Here is a 17,357-nt window from a genome sequence, read left to right on the forward strand (position 1 = left end):
GATGTGCAGAGCCAGGATTTCTAGAGTTGTGCTGCAAGGTTAGAGTTGAAGCAGCTGTTGTCCATAGCAGGAGACTGCTGGTGGTTGGAGATAATGGGGAAGCTGACTCCACCAAAGTGACAGGTGGCCCCCTCCTTTATTATGATGTCACTAGGGTAAAACTAAAGGCAAAGTGAAGGGCAAAGACATGAATGACCTGAAACGAATTCGTAGTCTTGTTTGCAGTTAACCAGTTTTGGCTGAATCGATATAAAAGTGTGTACAATGACTTTCTTGGGTAAGTGTTCACAGTGGTCACTACAGCATAAAGAAAGTTAACAGTAAAATGATTTTGAACATTGTTATTAAGGTTAAAATCAATACCAACGAATTCCATACACAAGTGCCCAGAAACAGGAGTGTACATGTATTTGTGTCTATGTACATTAAAGATTATTTAGCTAAAATGAAGAAAGCTAAACTAAACCTTAGTCAAGAACACATGGATTGGTGACAGGTTCAGTTAGAAGTCGGAGAGAAACATCTTGTAATAAGTTAGATAAATATTATTTTTATTAAAAAACAATGTAACATATTTAACATATTTAGATATTATATGTGATATGATCAGTTTAATAGGTTTTGATAAAAATCCAGAAATCCTCACAGTAATAGCAATGTTTTAGTTGTATTTCTATGTTTTAAAGCATGATTCTACGAATAGGTAATCTTGGAGTGTTTCTAACGCTTGTTTGTGAGGGAAGCTTCTATTATTAAATTCGCTGACTTCCTTGTTTTGTTTGCTTGTTTAAAATTGCTTCTCGTGATGATTTGTTCAAATATAATTTATTTCTTCGGTCTTCCATCTTTTCTTCAGGAAATGGTTTGCAATTTTCCCCCATCAATTTTAAGGATTGTTATTGATTTGTCAGCCTCTATTTCTGTGGGCATTAATCTTATTGCAAAAGGAAAAATATTTAGAAACTTGATCTTTGTTCTGGAAAGCCACTAAGAGCAAGAGAGGCTGATTAATAGCTAGTTTATTTCAATGAAAGATGTTTTCATTTCTAGATTTATAACCAACATTTACTTTTAAAAATACATTTCCAATTAAGTGAAAAAGCATAGATCACATGTAGAAGCAGAAAAGACACTGACATTCTACTTTTATTTAGAGAACCTTATTTATTTCCAGGAAATCTTTAATACATGGAATATATCATATTATAGGACTAGAGGAAATGCTGGCAAGAAAAATGTAGGCTAAAAATAGTTGTTGACTATTACTACGAGATAGCAGATGTTTGCTGGAAAAGCTCCTTCTTGATGCAATCACACTTGAATAAAATTCCCTAATATCTCAAAGAAACACCCTTAAAATTTGAATTTCAAGGTAATTTTAGAAAGTGTTCAGCTTTCCTTGGACAAAGCTTAGTTACAAATACTATTGTACAACTAAGGTCTTGTCCCTAGATAGTATGTTCTTGCCCAACTCACATGGAAAGGTGAGATTCTGGGATGCTGGCTTTCAACTCCTCAGTGTTCATTGATGGAAGTACTAGTGGAAGAGAAGTCTCTCTCCCAGAAGACATCTATTTGCCCATGGCCCTTGAAATCAGTGAGTTCTCAGAGTGTTTCATGTAGGAGTTGAGCAAGTGTAGTCTGCTCTTGTATCTTTATAAAATAAAGCCATTGTTGCAAATACCTTTTCCTCAAACATTTTTAAAGTTATATTTTAATTATCTCTCACTTTAAAACAAAAGTGACTTATATTTTAAGAGAAATAGATTTTGAATAAGTGGGGCTCATATGGGCTCACAGAGACTGAAGCAACAATTTTGGGGCCTGCATGGATCTGCGCCAGGTCCTCTGCATATATGTTACGGCTGTTTAGCTTGGTAATTTTGTTGGACTCCTAACAGTGGGAGTGGGTGTGTCTCTGACTCTTTTGCCTGCTCTTGGGACTCTTTTCCTCCTATTGGCTTGCCTTGTCCAGAATCAATATGAGGGCTTTTGTTTATTCTTATTGTGTCTCATTTTGGCATGTATAGTTGCTATATTGTGAAGACCTGCTATTTTCTGAAGGAAACAGGTGGTGGGTGGATTTGCAGAAGAGGAGAGATATGATTGTGAGGGAAGGGAAGGGGAATTGTGGTCAAGATGTAAGAAAAGAATATTTTCAATAAAAAATAGTCACACACACACACACACACACACACACACACACACACACACACACACACATATATATATATATATATATATATATATATATATATATATATATAGAGAGAGAGAGAGAGAGAGAGAGAGAGATATTTTAGAAAAGGAGATCACTTCCCAAAATATATCTGACAGGAATAATACCAGCTCATGGTTCAGAAGACATAAAGTTGAATTAACTGACAAAAGTAAAAGCTTACCATCAAATAGTTTGATGACTCTTTTGAGCATATTTTTTTCTCTGAAACATTGACTTTAAAATCAGAGTTTCAGGATGAATAATAAATATTATGAAAACATTTCTTTAAGTAGCAATTGTAGGCCAGATGTAGTGTTGCATACCTAAAACCCTAGTATTCAGGAAGCAAATATAGGATTGTTGCAAGTTCAGGGCCAGCAAGGTCTGCTCAGTGAATTTTGAGCCATATGGGGCCATCTAGTGAGACCTTGTCTCACACAAGCAAACAAAATCAAATAAATGTATCTAATAGTAATACAATCAATTCATAATAGGCATATAGTATATCTCACAGAGGAAAATTAAATTCAGAGAATATTGATAATTTGATGAAAAAACAAAGATAGTGTGGTTGAATCTGTAATAATTTGGTGCCTATTATTTTGGCATAATCAATGTCTAATATAATTTACTTTATATATAATTAAATTTCACATGCAGAGTAGGAATTTCTATGGTTTTATTACACTTCTCTACCCATTTCTAGACTCAAGTATGAGAATCTTACATTCTGGTCTATAGTATCTGCCCTTTTAATGGCTAAGTAGCTTCTGGTGATGCTCCAATAAATAAGAATAGGAATGCCCATCCTTCATCTGATGCCAGTATCCATGGACCCAACTGTGATGACAATAGCAGTCTTTCTCAATTACCAGATCCTAGTGACTTAAATAGTTCAGGTATATTCTTATATATATTTCATATAAAATCCCTTTAATCTTTATAGTCTAAACACAAGCTATAAATTCTAGTTACCAGAAAAACATGACAGCTAAGAGTAGAAAACCTTCTGAAATCATGTGACCACAGAATGCCAGCCCTAACTGGATTGAACTACCAACTGGAAAAAATAGCAAATATCATATTAAACCACTCTTACTCATTTTTGAAACGAAAACATCTACTTATGCTGACTTGCTAATTATCTCACCACTGGATTCCGTAAGAACTATAATCCATATCTTATATCTTTGAACATTTTTCACTAATTCCTTAAGATAATCTACTAAAAGTCACTTCAATTTTGTTTCTGTTTAAATTATAACTCAACTCAAGAACTTTCAAGACTATCAAATTGTACTTCCTGTACAGCCCAAGATGATGTTGATGCTTTCATGGGGACGACATGGGAAATTTGCATCTCGACTTTTTATCAAAGACAGTCATTTCTTCTGAATAGCTGGAACTCTCCAACCACTCCTCCAAATAGGAAGCCTCAGATGAAATAAGGATTGAACACTTTTGTAATACAAATGAAATTAAATCAAATAGTCTAAACAGAGACTTTTCTTTCAAATTTAAACGATTTGAGCATTAGGAAAGTGAGTTATACTGACTACAAGAAGGTGTGAGGTTTTACTGAATAATAGTAATTTGATGTTGGGAGGCCTGTCTGGTAAACAAAGCAATTTGATGTTATATATGCAGTCAATAATTTCCTCAGGCATGACAGCCTAATGCAATTCCACATTATTTTCCCTAACCCTCTTCCCAAGGAAAGCCTTATAATGCTTTGCGCACCAGAGAAAAGTAAAAAAGCAATTGCAAAAAATCCTGAAGAATTATAGTTATGTGCTGTCACTTGAAAATGACTGGTCATGCCTGTGGTTTCCGGACAGGTGCTAGCAACTGTCTAAAATAATTTTTCATAATTTGAATTAATATCTATCGATTTCATTCGAGGTTTGCCTCAAACTCACTGTTCTACCATTTGTTGAAGATGCTGTCTTTTTCCCAGTGTGTATGTCTGACTTCTTTAAAAAAAAAAAAAGAACATTGTGGATTTATGTCTTGGTCTTCAATTCTATTCATCAATTTATTTGTTTTTATGTCACTACCATGTTATTTTTATTGCTATAACTCTGTAATATAATTTGAAGTTGAGGATGGAGACACCTTTTAATATTCAGAATTATTTTAGCTGTCCTGAGTTTTTTTGTGTTTTCATATGAAACCAAAAATTTTCCTTTTGAAATCTGTGAATAACTGTGTTGGAATTTTAATGGGAATTGCATTCAAGCTGTAGATTATTTTTAGAAGGATGGTCTTTTTGAATTATATCATGGAGGACCTTTCCATTGACTTATATCTTCTTCAACTTCTTTTTTTCAATGTCCCAAAATATTATCGCACAAAGTCTATTGCTTGCTTAGTGAGAGTTATTTCAAGATATGTTTTGAGGCTGCTGTGAAAGGTATTGTTTGCCTGATTTCCTTCTCAGTCTGTTTTTCATTTGAATATAGAAAGGCTACTTATTTTTGTGTATTAATTTTGTATGTTACTACTTTGCTGAATGTGTTTATTAGTTATAGGAAATTATTTGTGGAATATTTATGGTCAGCTATGTACACAGTCTTATCAACAAATCTTATAAATCATACCATCAAATAAAGATACTTTCACTTCTTCCCTTCCAATTTCTATTCCTTGATCTCCTTCAATTATCTTATTGTTCTAGCTAAGACTTCAAGTACTGTAGTGAATAGGTATGGAGAGAGTGGAAAACCTTGTCTTGTTACTGAGTTTAGTGTAAATTCTTGAGTTTCTCTCTATTTAAGATGATATTGCATGTTGTCTTGGTGTAATATAAATAATTGCCTTTATTATGTGGAGATATATCCCTTGCATGCTTAGTCTCTTCAATACTTTTATCATGAAGAGTTGTATTTTTGTCAAAGGTATTTTTCTGCATCTAATGAGATGATCATGTGGAATTTGTCTTTCAGTATGTTTATAAGGTGAATTACATTTACTAATTTATGTATGTTGAGCCATCCTTGCATCACTGAGGTAAAGCCTACTCATTCATGATAGATGATTTTATTGATGTATTCTTGAATTGGGTTTGCAAGTATTTTGTGCAGAATTTTGCATCTGTATTAATAAGAAAGATTTGTCTGTAATTCTCTCTTTGTTGGTCCTTCATGTGGTTTAGGTATCAGGGTAACTGTGGCCTTATAAAGTGAATTTGGTAATGTTCCTTATGTTTCTATTTTGTGGAGAAATTTGAGGAATATTGGCTTTAATTCTTTAAAAGTCTGGTAGAACTATTTTTAGGGGGTAGGTGATGTTTAATTTTTGCCACTATTTCACTAGGTGTTATAATTGCTTATGTTATCTAGGTTTCACTTTGGTAGATAGTATTTATCAACAAATTCATCCATTTCTGTTGGATTTTCCAATTAGGTGGAGTATAGACTTTTAAAATATGTCCTTATGATTCTATGCATTATACTGTTGTTAAATGTCTTCCTTTCATCTTTAAGTTTGTTCTTTTGGAACAAACTCTCTCCCTGCTTTTAGTTAATTTGACCAAGGTTTGTCAGTATTTTTTGTCAAAATATTTTTGCAAAGAATGAACTCTTTCTTTCAAGATTCTTTTTATTGTTAAACTGGTTTCTGTTTTAACTATTTTGGTCCTGAGTTCATTTCTTGGAGTCTAGTCTTTTGGGGCATTATTCATTCTTTTTCTTCTAGATTTTTCAGCTGTGCCATTAAATTACTAATATGAGATCCTTCCAATATTTTATGTAGATATTTAGTACTATAAACATGCCTCTTAAAATCAACACCTTTATTATGTCCCATAAGTCTGTGTATGTTATGTTTTCACTTCATACCATTCTGAAAAGTTTTTAACTCCTTTTCTAATTTCTTTCTTGACAAATTTTTCATTCAGTTTTGAGTTGTTTAGTTTTCACGATTTTGCAAGCTGTTTTATGTTTCTGTTACTATTGATATCCAGCTTTAATCCCTTGTGGTAAGATTGAATGCAGGGTATTATGTCAATTTTCTTGTATCTGCTGCAACTTGCTTTGTGTCCATGTGTGTGGTCAGTTTCAGAGAAGGTTCCATGACAGGTTGAGAAGATATATTCTTTTAAATTTGTTGAAATGTTCTATAAATTTCCTTGCATTTAATTTGTTTATCATGTCATTTAACTCCAACATTTCTCTATTTTTTTGGTGACTTGTTTATTGCTGAGAGTGGGGTACTGACATCAACTACTATCACTGTGTGAGGGTCAATATGTTATTTTTTTAGCTGTAGTAGTGTTTCTTTTATGAACTTCTCTGTCCTTCTGTTTGGTGCATGTATATTTAGAATTGTAATTTCCTCTCAGTGGAGTTTTTCCTTTGATGCATATATAGTGTTCTTTCATATCTGTTTGGATTAGTTTTGGCTTTAAGTCTACATTGTCCAAATACTAAAATGTCCAAATATTAAAGTGACTATACTGGTTTATGTTTTGGGTCCATTTGCTTGGACGATGTTTCTCCATTCTTTTGGCCTGAGATGAGGTCTTTCCTTGCCATTAAGGTATGTGTCTCTGATGCACCAAAATGTTGGGTTATGTTTTTAATCCTTTTCATTAATCTGTGTTCATTGGGGAACTGAAACCATTGATGTTGATTTATCAGTGAGGAGTTCTTTTTGATTACTCTTATTTTGTTGTTGTGTTGTGGACATTGTTTTCCTCTTTTTATTTGCTGGTATGAGAGTATTTATTCCTTGTTCTTTCTTTGGTGTGGTTAACCCTCTTATGTTGAAGATTTCCTTCTAGCACCTTCTGTAGAGCTGGATCTGTACATGGATACTGCTTAATTTGGTTTCTTTTTGTGTATATGAAATGTCTTTATTTCAACATCTCTTCACTGAAAATTTTTCTGGGCATAGAAATCTGGGCTAGCATCTCTGGTCTCTTTGAGGACATACAACATCTACCTAGGCCCTTCTGGCTTTTAGAGTCTTCATTGAAAAGTCATGTGTTATTCTCATTGGTCCACCTTTATATGTTACATAGTCTTTTTACCTTGCTACTTTCAGTAGTCTTTCTTTGCTCTATTTGTTTAGTATTTTTATTATTTGTGATGTGAGGAATTTATTTGCTGCTCCAGTCTAGTTGGTGTTCTGTATGCTTCCTGTACTTTGGTAAGCACTTCCCTCTTATGTTAAGGACATTTTCTTCTATGATATTATTGAAAACATTTTCTATGCCTTTGACCTGGATTTTTTCTTATTTCTCTAATCCCATTTCCATATATTTGATCTTTTCGTAGTGCTGTGGATGATTGACTGATTGATAAATAAAACACTGATTGGCCAGTAACCAGTATAAGCAGGACAAAGAGAGAGGAGAAAGGGGAAGTGGAAGGCTGGGACAAGGAGAGATGCTACAGCCACTGCAAGGAGGAGCAGGATATAAAGTATAGGTAAGCAACGAGCCATGTGGCAAGGTATAGATTAATAGAAATGGGTTAATTTAAGATATAAGAACTAGCAAGAACCCTGAGCCATTAGGTCAAACAGTTTAAATAATATAAGCATCTGTGTGTTTATTTTATAAGTGGGCTGCTGGACTGCTGGGGCTTGGCGGGAGCTGGAGAGAAGCTAACCAACAACAAATTGGGCCCAACAGGGGGAAAGAGTTTCTACTATGTTGAAGTTAAAAATCTTCCTAAAAAAAAACAGAAAAGGGAAGTGCTGTGGAATGTTCTGTATGTTGTGAATAAATAAAATGCTGTTTGGCCAGTAGCCAGGCAGGAAGTATAGGATAGGCAGGACAAACAGAGAGGAGAGGCTGGGAGGTGGAAGTCAGGAGGAGATGCCAGCCTGCCATTCAGGGAGCAGCATGTAAAGGCATCAGGTAAAGTCACGGAACACGTGGTGACATATAGATGAACAGAAATGGGCTGAGTATAAGAGTAAGAGCTAGACAATGGTAGGCCTGAGCTAATGGCCAAGCAGTTTAAATAATACAAGATCTGGAATTTTTTTATAAGTGGGCTACAGGACGTCTGGGGCTTGGCAGGACCCTGAGAAAAAATCTCAAGTTACATCACAGTGTCCCAGATTTCCTGAATATTTTTTCAGTGAAATTTTTAAAATTTAAGATTTTCTTTGAACAAGGTATTCATTTCTTCTATCTTGCCTTCAATGCCTGATATTCTCTCTTCCATCTCTTATATTTTGTTTATGAGGCTTGCCTATGAGATTCTTGTTCAAGTTCCTAAAATTTTGTTTTCAATTTTACCTTGGTTTTGATTTCCTTTATTGAGTTATTTCCTACTTTTGTGTCTTAAACATTTTTTTTTTCATTTCATTCCACTGTATGTTTGTGTTTCCATAAATTCCATTAATGGATTTATTCATATCCTCTTTAAACTCCACGATCATATTCATAATAGCAATTTTGAAGTCCTTGACTTGTATTTCAGCTATATTGAATTTCTTATGGCCTACTGGAGTAGAGTTGCTGGGCTCTTGTGAGGAAATTTTGTCTTGGCTGTTATTTATTGCTGATGTCTAGGAATCTAGGTTTGAGATGATTGTAATTCTAGGTGTTGATATCTGGCATTAACTTTATTGGGTACTTTTTTTGTTTATTGATTTCTGTTGTCCTCTCTGCATCTTAGGGACATATGGTGGCTCAGGTTTGCCTATTAGGGAGTACTTCTGCATCCCTGCCAGTGTGACCATTGGAAATCCCTAGTAGAACTTATTTATAGGAATTGGGAACTGGTAGACAAGAATGAGGATGGGCTAGAAGAATAGGGAGCAATGAGGGTCTTTGGGAGGGAAAACGCTGAGTCTGCTATGAAAATCTGATTTCCTGGCTGGTGTGGCTCATGGGTTTCCAGGGACATCATTGGCTGGTGAGGCAGAAGGAAGGGATAAAGGGGAAAAGCTGTAGAAGAGGAGTATCTTAGTTCCCAGGGAATGGAGACAGAGAGGAAAGAGAGGTCACAGCAAGTGGTTTGCTACAAAGCCGGGGATAAGATGGAGGAAATGGAATTGAAGGGTGAGATGGAGAGTAAAACTCACTTGCCCAATTCCTTGGCTAGTGTGGACAGCAGGCTTCCAAGAAGAGAGAGACAGCCTTGAGTTTCGACAGGTAAGACAAGGGAAGAGATGGGGAAAGAAATAAGGGAGGATTTCCTTCCAAGTGTTCATTTTTAGTAAGAGAAAGTGATTTGGGTTTTGTTGATTCTATATCTTGATACTTCACTAAAATATATGTATTAGTCCCTTATAATTTATTCCTTTTTAAACTTGCTATAAAATCATGTCATCTGCAATTAGAGACAATTTTGCCCCTTCATTCCACATTGGGAACCTCTTATTATCCTTGAATACCTCTTATTATTGTATTCAGCTGCTCACTAGTATTTCAATATTATATTGAATAGAAATAGCAAGAGTGGTGCCTTGATCTTAGACAAAGCTTTCAGATTTTTCCTAATTTAGATTATTATTGTATCATATTGTCACTAAAAAGATATGTGGATTAAATGAATGGAATTCTCTTTAACCATCTCTTGTATGTAGGAAGTCTACTGTGTCATATCTACTACTCCTACTCATGAGCATATTCCTCTATTTTCCAACAAGTCAATCTTTTAGTGAGTGGGGGGCTTGTGGGTGTGTAATTTCTATTTAATCTCTATTATATTGAAATATATTCATTCTATATTTAGGACACTGAGAGTTTTGATGTGAAAGGGTGTTAAATTTTGTATACTGGTTCTTCAGTGCCTACTAATTAGGAAGAAAACTGCTTTTGTATTTAGAAACAATACATACAGAACAATCTTACTCTAAATATATGAGACATATATACAAATTAATATTGATGTGTTATGTATTGAACATTGCAAATAATTAGTGTTAATGTCTTAATTATTGGACAAATTAAAACATTACCAAGTCTGCAAAAGCAGTTCATATTTATGCTGATAATAAAAACTTATAACAAATTATTGCTATATAGAACAATTTAACATGTATGTCCTTTTAATATAAGTTAAATTGAAAAGAAAGCAATACATAGCTTAAGAATGCAATTCATAAGTTAATAAAAATGTATACGCACACAGATTTTAAAAATCATTTTGTGGCCATGTTCATGAAATACATTGTTTTCCAATATTTTGCCTGGTTTGTCAACTTCTTTCTTTTAATATGACAAAATAAAATATAATAAGATAAAACAAATACTATCACATCAGAGTTGGACAAGAAAATCAACAGAAGGAAACGAGTCAATGAGAAGGAACAAGAATCAGAGACCCGCTCACTCACACACTCAGGAATTCCATCAAAGCACTAAACTGGAAGCCATAATATATATGTAGATGATCTGGTACACACTCACACAGTCCCTGTGCATACTGCTTCAGTCTCTGTGAGTTCATATGAGCTTTGCTCATGATGATTTAGAGGGCTTTATTTTCTTGGTATCCTCCATCCTCTCTGACTCTTACATTCTTTCTGCTTTTTCTTACCCTATGTTTCCTGAGCTCTGAAGGGAGGGATTTGATGGAGACAACCCATTTAGGGCTTATTATTCCAAGGTCCCTCACTGTCTGCATAATGTCTAGCTGTGAGTCTCTATATTTGTTTCCATCTATCGCAGGAGGAAACTTCTCTGATGATGGCTGAGCAAGGCACTGATCTTTGAGTATGGCAGAATATCATTAGGTGTCATTTTATCACTATGCTTTTGTTTTTATTGTTGTTGTTTTGGTTTGGTTTTAGACCAGTAGTATTTAGTTTTACCCTAGGTCCCTGGGCTATCTAGCCTCTGATTCTTGGTCACCCAAACAATGTTGGTTTGCATCTCATGGAGTGGGCTGTAATCAATTATTGTTCAGTATTCCCATAAGTTTTGTTACAATTGTCCTGCATATCTTTATGGCCATTGTAGATCAATGGATTTGTGGCTAACTTGGTGTTAACTTTTCTCTTTTGGCAATATGCAGAATACCTTCCTGTACCAAAGACACTAGAATATAGGGGTGAAGACTCTATATAGGCAGCAGTCTGACTTTTCTATGTTCAATGACTTCTGTAGGTGATTTCTTCAGCAGTGGAGCCTTGCTAATAGTTTGTGGAGAACAGTATATTGTCCTGTCAACAACTTAAAATAAGGTGGAAATTTATTTTGTGTTTATGCTTGCCTTGTTGACTGTTAATATTTATATGACTTCATCTATACAAACAGGAGAATTTACTAGAAATATTTTTTGGTCTGGAAGTTTTTAGAGATTTAATTTTTAACTACAAATTAACATTTTTGCATAGATATACGGGAGGTACTGAGTAGGGATCAGAGGATAAAAGGAAGTTGAATTTGATTATTATCATGTGCTAGATAAGCATCAACATTGCACACAATAATGCACATTAATCAATAACAACGGAAGTGGCAGAAAACACAGCTTAATGACAGAAGGTTTATGTGGTACATGTAAAGCTCTGAGATCTAAAATAAAATACTAGGGCACAAATAAAAATTAAGAAAACTTTCTAAAATATGCATGTGTATTAAATCAGCTTGAAAATATTTTTCTTACACAGAAACCTTTTAAAAATATTCTTTGCAGAATATCATATGTGAATACTACACATCATTTCTACCTTTCTTATCTCCCTCCAACTTCTTCCATTATTCCCCACTCCTCATATTCAAGAATTTTTCTTTAATTAGTGTGTGTGTGTGTGTGTAAGCAGAAATATGAATACATTGATGATTGTCTTCAAAAACCTTGGAACAAATGTATCAGTTTGGGGACTTGTGTTATGTATTACAATGCTCATTTAATGAAATTCAGACTAAGGAACTGGATCTTAAAAATTACTAAGTTTGAATTTGGGATGGGCCTGGTGGCCTATAATGCCAGAAATTGAGAGACTCAAAAACTTGTAGCTGGAAGATGCCAAGTACAACGCCTGTCAAGACTACCTATTGATTTACAGGACAGTCTAGGCAAATATGTCAACAATATATACAAATAGCTAATACATTTATAAAATGTCTTATTGTTTTCAAAATCTAACATAGCCTCACTTGGGATATAGAAAATACATAATTTTTATTGAATAACAAGGTTAGTTTTCTGTAGTTATTATTCTAGTAATTCTAAGGATATTTATTTTCAACATTTACATGAATATCTCTGCATTTAAGAATCTGTGGGTTTTTTTTAAAAAAAATTACAATAAGTTGTTGCTGGTCCAGTTTTAAAGATTAAAAAGCTCACTAAATGAATTTTCTTTTTCCCAGAAACATGCAAGTGTTTGCAATTATATGAAGTCTCTGAAGAATGTGAAAAATGAAGTGTTGTATGGGTTTGAAGATTTTAAATAATACAAGAACACTCTTACTTTCATTGCTGAGGTCAACATGTTGTCATTCTCTGAATGTCTACACAGAAAAGCTTACAACAGAAATACTAGAGATATTATTTGCAGGTTAGAGGCTAAGTCTCAAAACTTTAATTACTCTCGGACACACCGCTAAAGAACTGTGCATCTATACTGTTCAAAGACTTGCATTCAGTTTTGCCAAATAATTTGCCTGAAAAATGGGTAATATAAAAAGATTTCAGAATATGTAGAAAAAGAAAACAAATGTTCTTACATTTTAATTTAAAAAATATGTTGAATTTATTAAATAGTATTCATTTCCATCATATAATTACATCATTTACTTTGTGTTGTGATAAGAGGTATAGTAGTCACAAAAAATACTTCAGGCTCACAAATTTAAAAATAATTCGTATTTAAATTTAAAGTCCTCAGCACTGTAGGTTTTTAAAAATATTTTCATTTCCTTGGCCAAGATATTGAGATGGCTAAGGAGATTAAGGCACCTGCCACCAGGCCTGAGGATATGTTAGTTCCCTGGAAGCCACGTGGTGGATGGAGAGAACCAACTCCTGCAGGGTATTCTCTGACACTCACAAATTTGCCCTTTTATACACACAGCCACACAGAGAAATAGCAACAAAGTTTAAATGTAATAAAAAAAAAAAACCTTTGAAAGTGCCCAAATGAGAGCTGAACTGTTGTTCATTACCAATGAACATGCAGGGAAAAGGCCACATTATCTCAGTCCTACACGAACAACTGAGAAAAGCTGGGAGTGAAAGGAGTGTCCAGGGAATAGCACACCCATGCATTGAACAGTGCCTCATGAAGGGTTGGTCCTGAAAACATACATACAAATGACATTGTAGAGACAAGTATTTAGGAATATATTTGCATACGCTTATGAATATATGCATGCAGTAACAATTAATAAAAAAAGAAGACATGAATTTGAAGAAGAGTGGGGACTAGTATAATGGAGGGTTTGGAGAGAGGAGAGGGAAGGGAGAAATGTAAATATATTATAATCTCAAAAAAAATTCCTAAATTAGGTTTTAAATGTGGAACAAAATGAACACTGAGGAACACCCATTAAGAAGCCTTAATATTTAAACAGATACTTTTAATTTGTGGGAAAGACATATGCTCTCTGTGGTTTGCCAATATGTCAGGCACAAGTCCCATCACATTATATGACAATTTTACTTACACTGAAAATTGGAAAAGGAGCAAACTAATAAAATATGAAAAGGTTAGTCACTGAATATTGCTGTAGGATGGTCTGTATGTCAAGTGTGTTGCTGATTGGTCAATAAACAAATCACTGATTGGCCAGTGGCCAGACAGGAAGTATAGGCGGGACAAGGAGGAGAATAAAGCTGGGAAGTGGAAGGCTGAGTCAGAGAGACACTGCCAGCCGCCATGATGACAAACAGCATGTGAAGATGCCGGTAAGCCATGAGCCATGTGGCAAGGTATAGATTAATGGAAATGGATTAATTTAAGCTATAAGAACAATTAGCAAGAAGTCAGCCACGGCCATACAGTTTGTAAGCAATATAAGTCTCTGTGTTTACTTGGTTGGGTCTGAGCGACTGTGGGACTGGCAGGTGAGAGAGATTTGCCCTGACTGTGGGCCAGGCAGGAAAACTCTAGCTACAGAATATGTCTTTAGTTCATCAGTCAAAACATAAAATCCACATGACAAGAAAAGGATCAAAAGGCATGTTTGCATAAGACTTTGGAGATATTTGATACAAAATGGAGAACTTAATTCCTATTGCTTTTTCATTTCATATGAAACACCAATTGATTGACATCCTAGGTCAAGATAATTGGGTTTTGGGAAATGGCTTCTCAGTTATTATCAGTATTCACTTTAAAACTGTTTTTCTTTTCTGACTGAAGTAACCAATGGAGGACATCCAAATATCTGATAGAAGAAGTCTCATTTGATGTCACAATGTTTCTTTCACTTCCTACCATCTGCAGGAGACATGTTATTTATATTCCTATGTAAAATTCCTCTGGCCTGTAATATACACAAAGCTAACTTCACGTCAAATAACTAACATCCACAGACCCATGTTCTTAGCAGCAAATTTGTTTCCAACCTGCCTTCTGATTGACTTGGCGTCTACTGCACTCAGTTGGAGAGATGAAAAGCTAGTAACACTCATAAAACTTAAAAAAGAAAGAAAGGAAGGAAGGGAGGAAGGAAGGGAGGAAGGAAGGAAGGGAGGAAGGAAGGAAGGAAGGGAGGAAGGAAGGAAGGAAGGAACAAAGAAATAAAGGAACAAAGAAAACAAAGAAACAAAGAAAAGTCTTTCTTTCCAACCTAGCTGCAAATACCTTTAGGAAATGCATCTACCACTATCCCAATTTTCAAATGACATAATTCTGTAGCTGCAACAGCTTTTCAACCAAAAATATCATTTAGAATAGGCCCATTTAACAGCAGGAAAGGTGAACAGTAGTGATTAACAAATTTAATTTACAATTTGTTTGCTAGAGCTTTTCACAATCATCAGTGCCTCTGCCCTGCCCTTTTTTTTTTTTTTTTCAATTCTTTTTTTTGCTAGCTATAGTGCTGTAAAGGAACCTACTCAAAAATATCAGTGAGATGTTTAAACTTCAACTCTACAGCGGGGTTTCTTTAACTGTGTGTCATACAGTCTTTCTTTTATTTATTCATTTATTCATTTATTTATTTATTTATTATGTATGCAGAAGACGGTGCCAGATATCATTACAGATGGTTGTGAGCCACCATGTAGTTGCTGGGACTTGAACTCAGGACTTCTGGAAGAGCAGTCAGTGCTCTAGTCAGTTCTCTTAACCTCTGAGCCATCTCTCCAGCCTGTCATACAGACTTTCTATAGAGGTTTACCTATATTTTTCAAAATTTGTTATAGTTCAGAAATATTGAGAAATATTAAAAAAATTTAAATGAATTGGAATACCACTTTTAAATCTCCTTAACAGTAAATAGTCACAATTGATTTATTTTTCTTTCAATGTCTTTTATTTTAAACATATTTAGTGTGTCTCAGTCGCACACTAGAGTGATCCTCCCCACATTCACACACATGTATGTGCATACTGTGAGAACACTCATCTCCCTCTTGTTCCCTTTTACTGCCCTCTCTGGATCCCTTACCTCACCCTGTCTACTCTCATTCACTTACTGTTGTTTGTACTTTTCCAGATTCTATGTATGAGAGAAAACATGTGGTAACATATTCCTGAGCCTGGCTTCTTGAGCACCTCCATTTCCATTTATTTTCCTCCACCCCAAAGTGTTTGCTTAGTTTTTGTTTTAATTTTTTGAAACCGGGTCTTTATGCATTGCTGTCTGTCCTGGAACTCAGTGTGGAGATCAGTTTAGCTTTAACTCATAGAAATCCATTCTGCCCTTGGAATGCTGGGATTAAAGGCATGTGATACCATACTCTGCCTTATACAGTTTCAGAAATTAACATTATAGAACTTTCTCTGTGCCTAGAAACTTGCATATTGTTATATAATGTATTACTAATCAATTGAATTATACTCGTTTATAAATATGATGATCTTGAAATATTTTTGTGTAATAAAGAAGTTTTGGACTAACTATTGAAATTTGCATAATTTCTTAAGAAATATTTACATATGCAATATATGTCTATAACAAAAAAAGTTATTCAATTTCTCTAAGCTATATATTCTTCAAGGTTAATGATATCAATTCTATTTTATAATATGAAGTTTCTACATATATTTCCCATATACTACTCTATGTACTATAATAATGCCACTTTATATTGTTAAATTTTACAATATATTTTATATGCATGCTAATCAAGTTAATAGTAAGCTAATTCAGTGTAAAATGCATGTTTTGCTTTTTGTTTTCTTGTACCAACTCATATTACATGTGATTTTATTATTGCTCAGAGTTTAAAAACTACTAGAAAATGCATGCTGCTGGTTAATTTGATAATTTGCCTCACCAATGCTGTGTCAGTATTAGATTTTAGAAAATTTTTATGTCTTTGAGTATATTTTTTATTAGGATTTTGAAAATAAATATATATTTTGGGTAATGGATGTCAAGTTTTCAACAAAGTGTCTTGGAAGGGAATTTTTATTACTACTTATCTTTATTTTAACTATTATTATTATTAACTTTTAATGTTCTGTTGTGTTTTTTATTGAAAATAGATTTGCAGACAAAATATTCTGATTGCAGTTTCTCCTCCCTCATCTCCTCCAAGATCCTTCCAATTTCCTCCCACACTAAAATCCACATCTTTTCTTTCTTTCATTAGAAAAGAAACAGGGATCAAAAATAATAATGTTAATAATAACAATAAAAATATAAAATAAAATCAAACAAATCAGAAGAGAAAAGGCCAGATTTCTACACCAAAAAACATCTCAATCATAATAACTCCAGATGCCTACATAGCAATGAAAAACAGAAACCTAAATAGCAAGGACAATATACCTCCTCAAGTAGCCGGTAACCCATTGGAATAGGTCTTGAGAAGTGCAATTTAGCTGAAGCACAAGATATGATTTTCAAAATAGCAATTATGATTATAAATATGTTCAAAGATCTTAAAGAGGGTATGAACAAATGTCTTATGGAACAGCATGAAATAAACAAAACCAGTTAAATGAACTAATGAAAATATTTCAAGATATAAAAATAGAGTCACTAAAGAAATCCCAAATTGAAATAAAACTAGACCTGAAAAGTTTATGATGTTAAATGAAAGCT

The sequence above is a fragment of the Peromyscus californicus genome, unplaced genomic scaffold, assembly GCF_007827085.1.
Source record: "Peromyscus californicus insignis strain IS unplaced genomic scaffold, ASM782708v3 Scaffold_21__1_contigs__length_65335640, whole genome shotgun sequence".
In the NCBI taxonomy this organism is placed as follows: domain Eukaryota; kingdom Metazoa; phylum Chordata; class Mammalia; order Rodentia; family Cricetidae; genus Peromyscus; species Peromyscus californicus.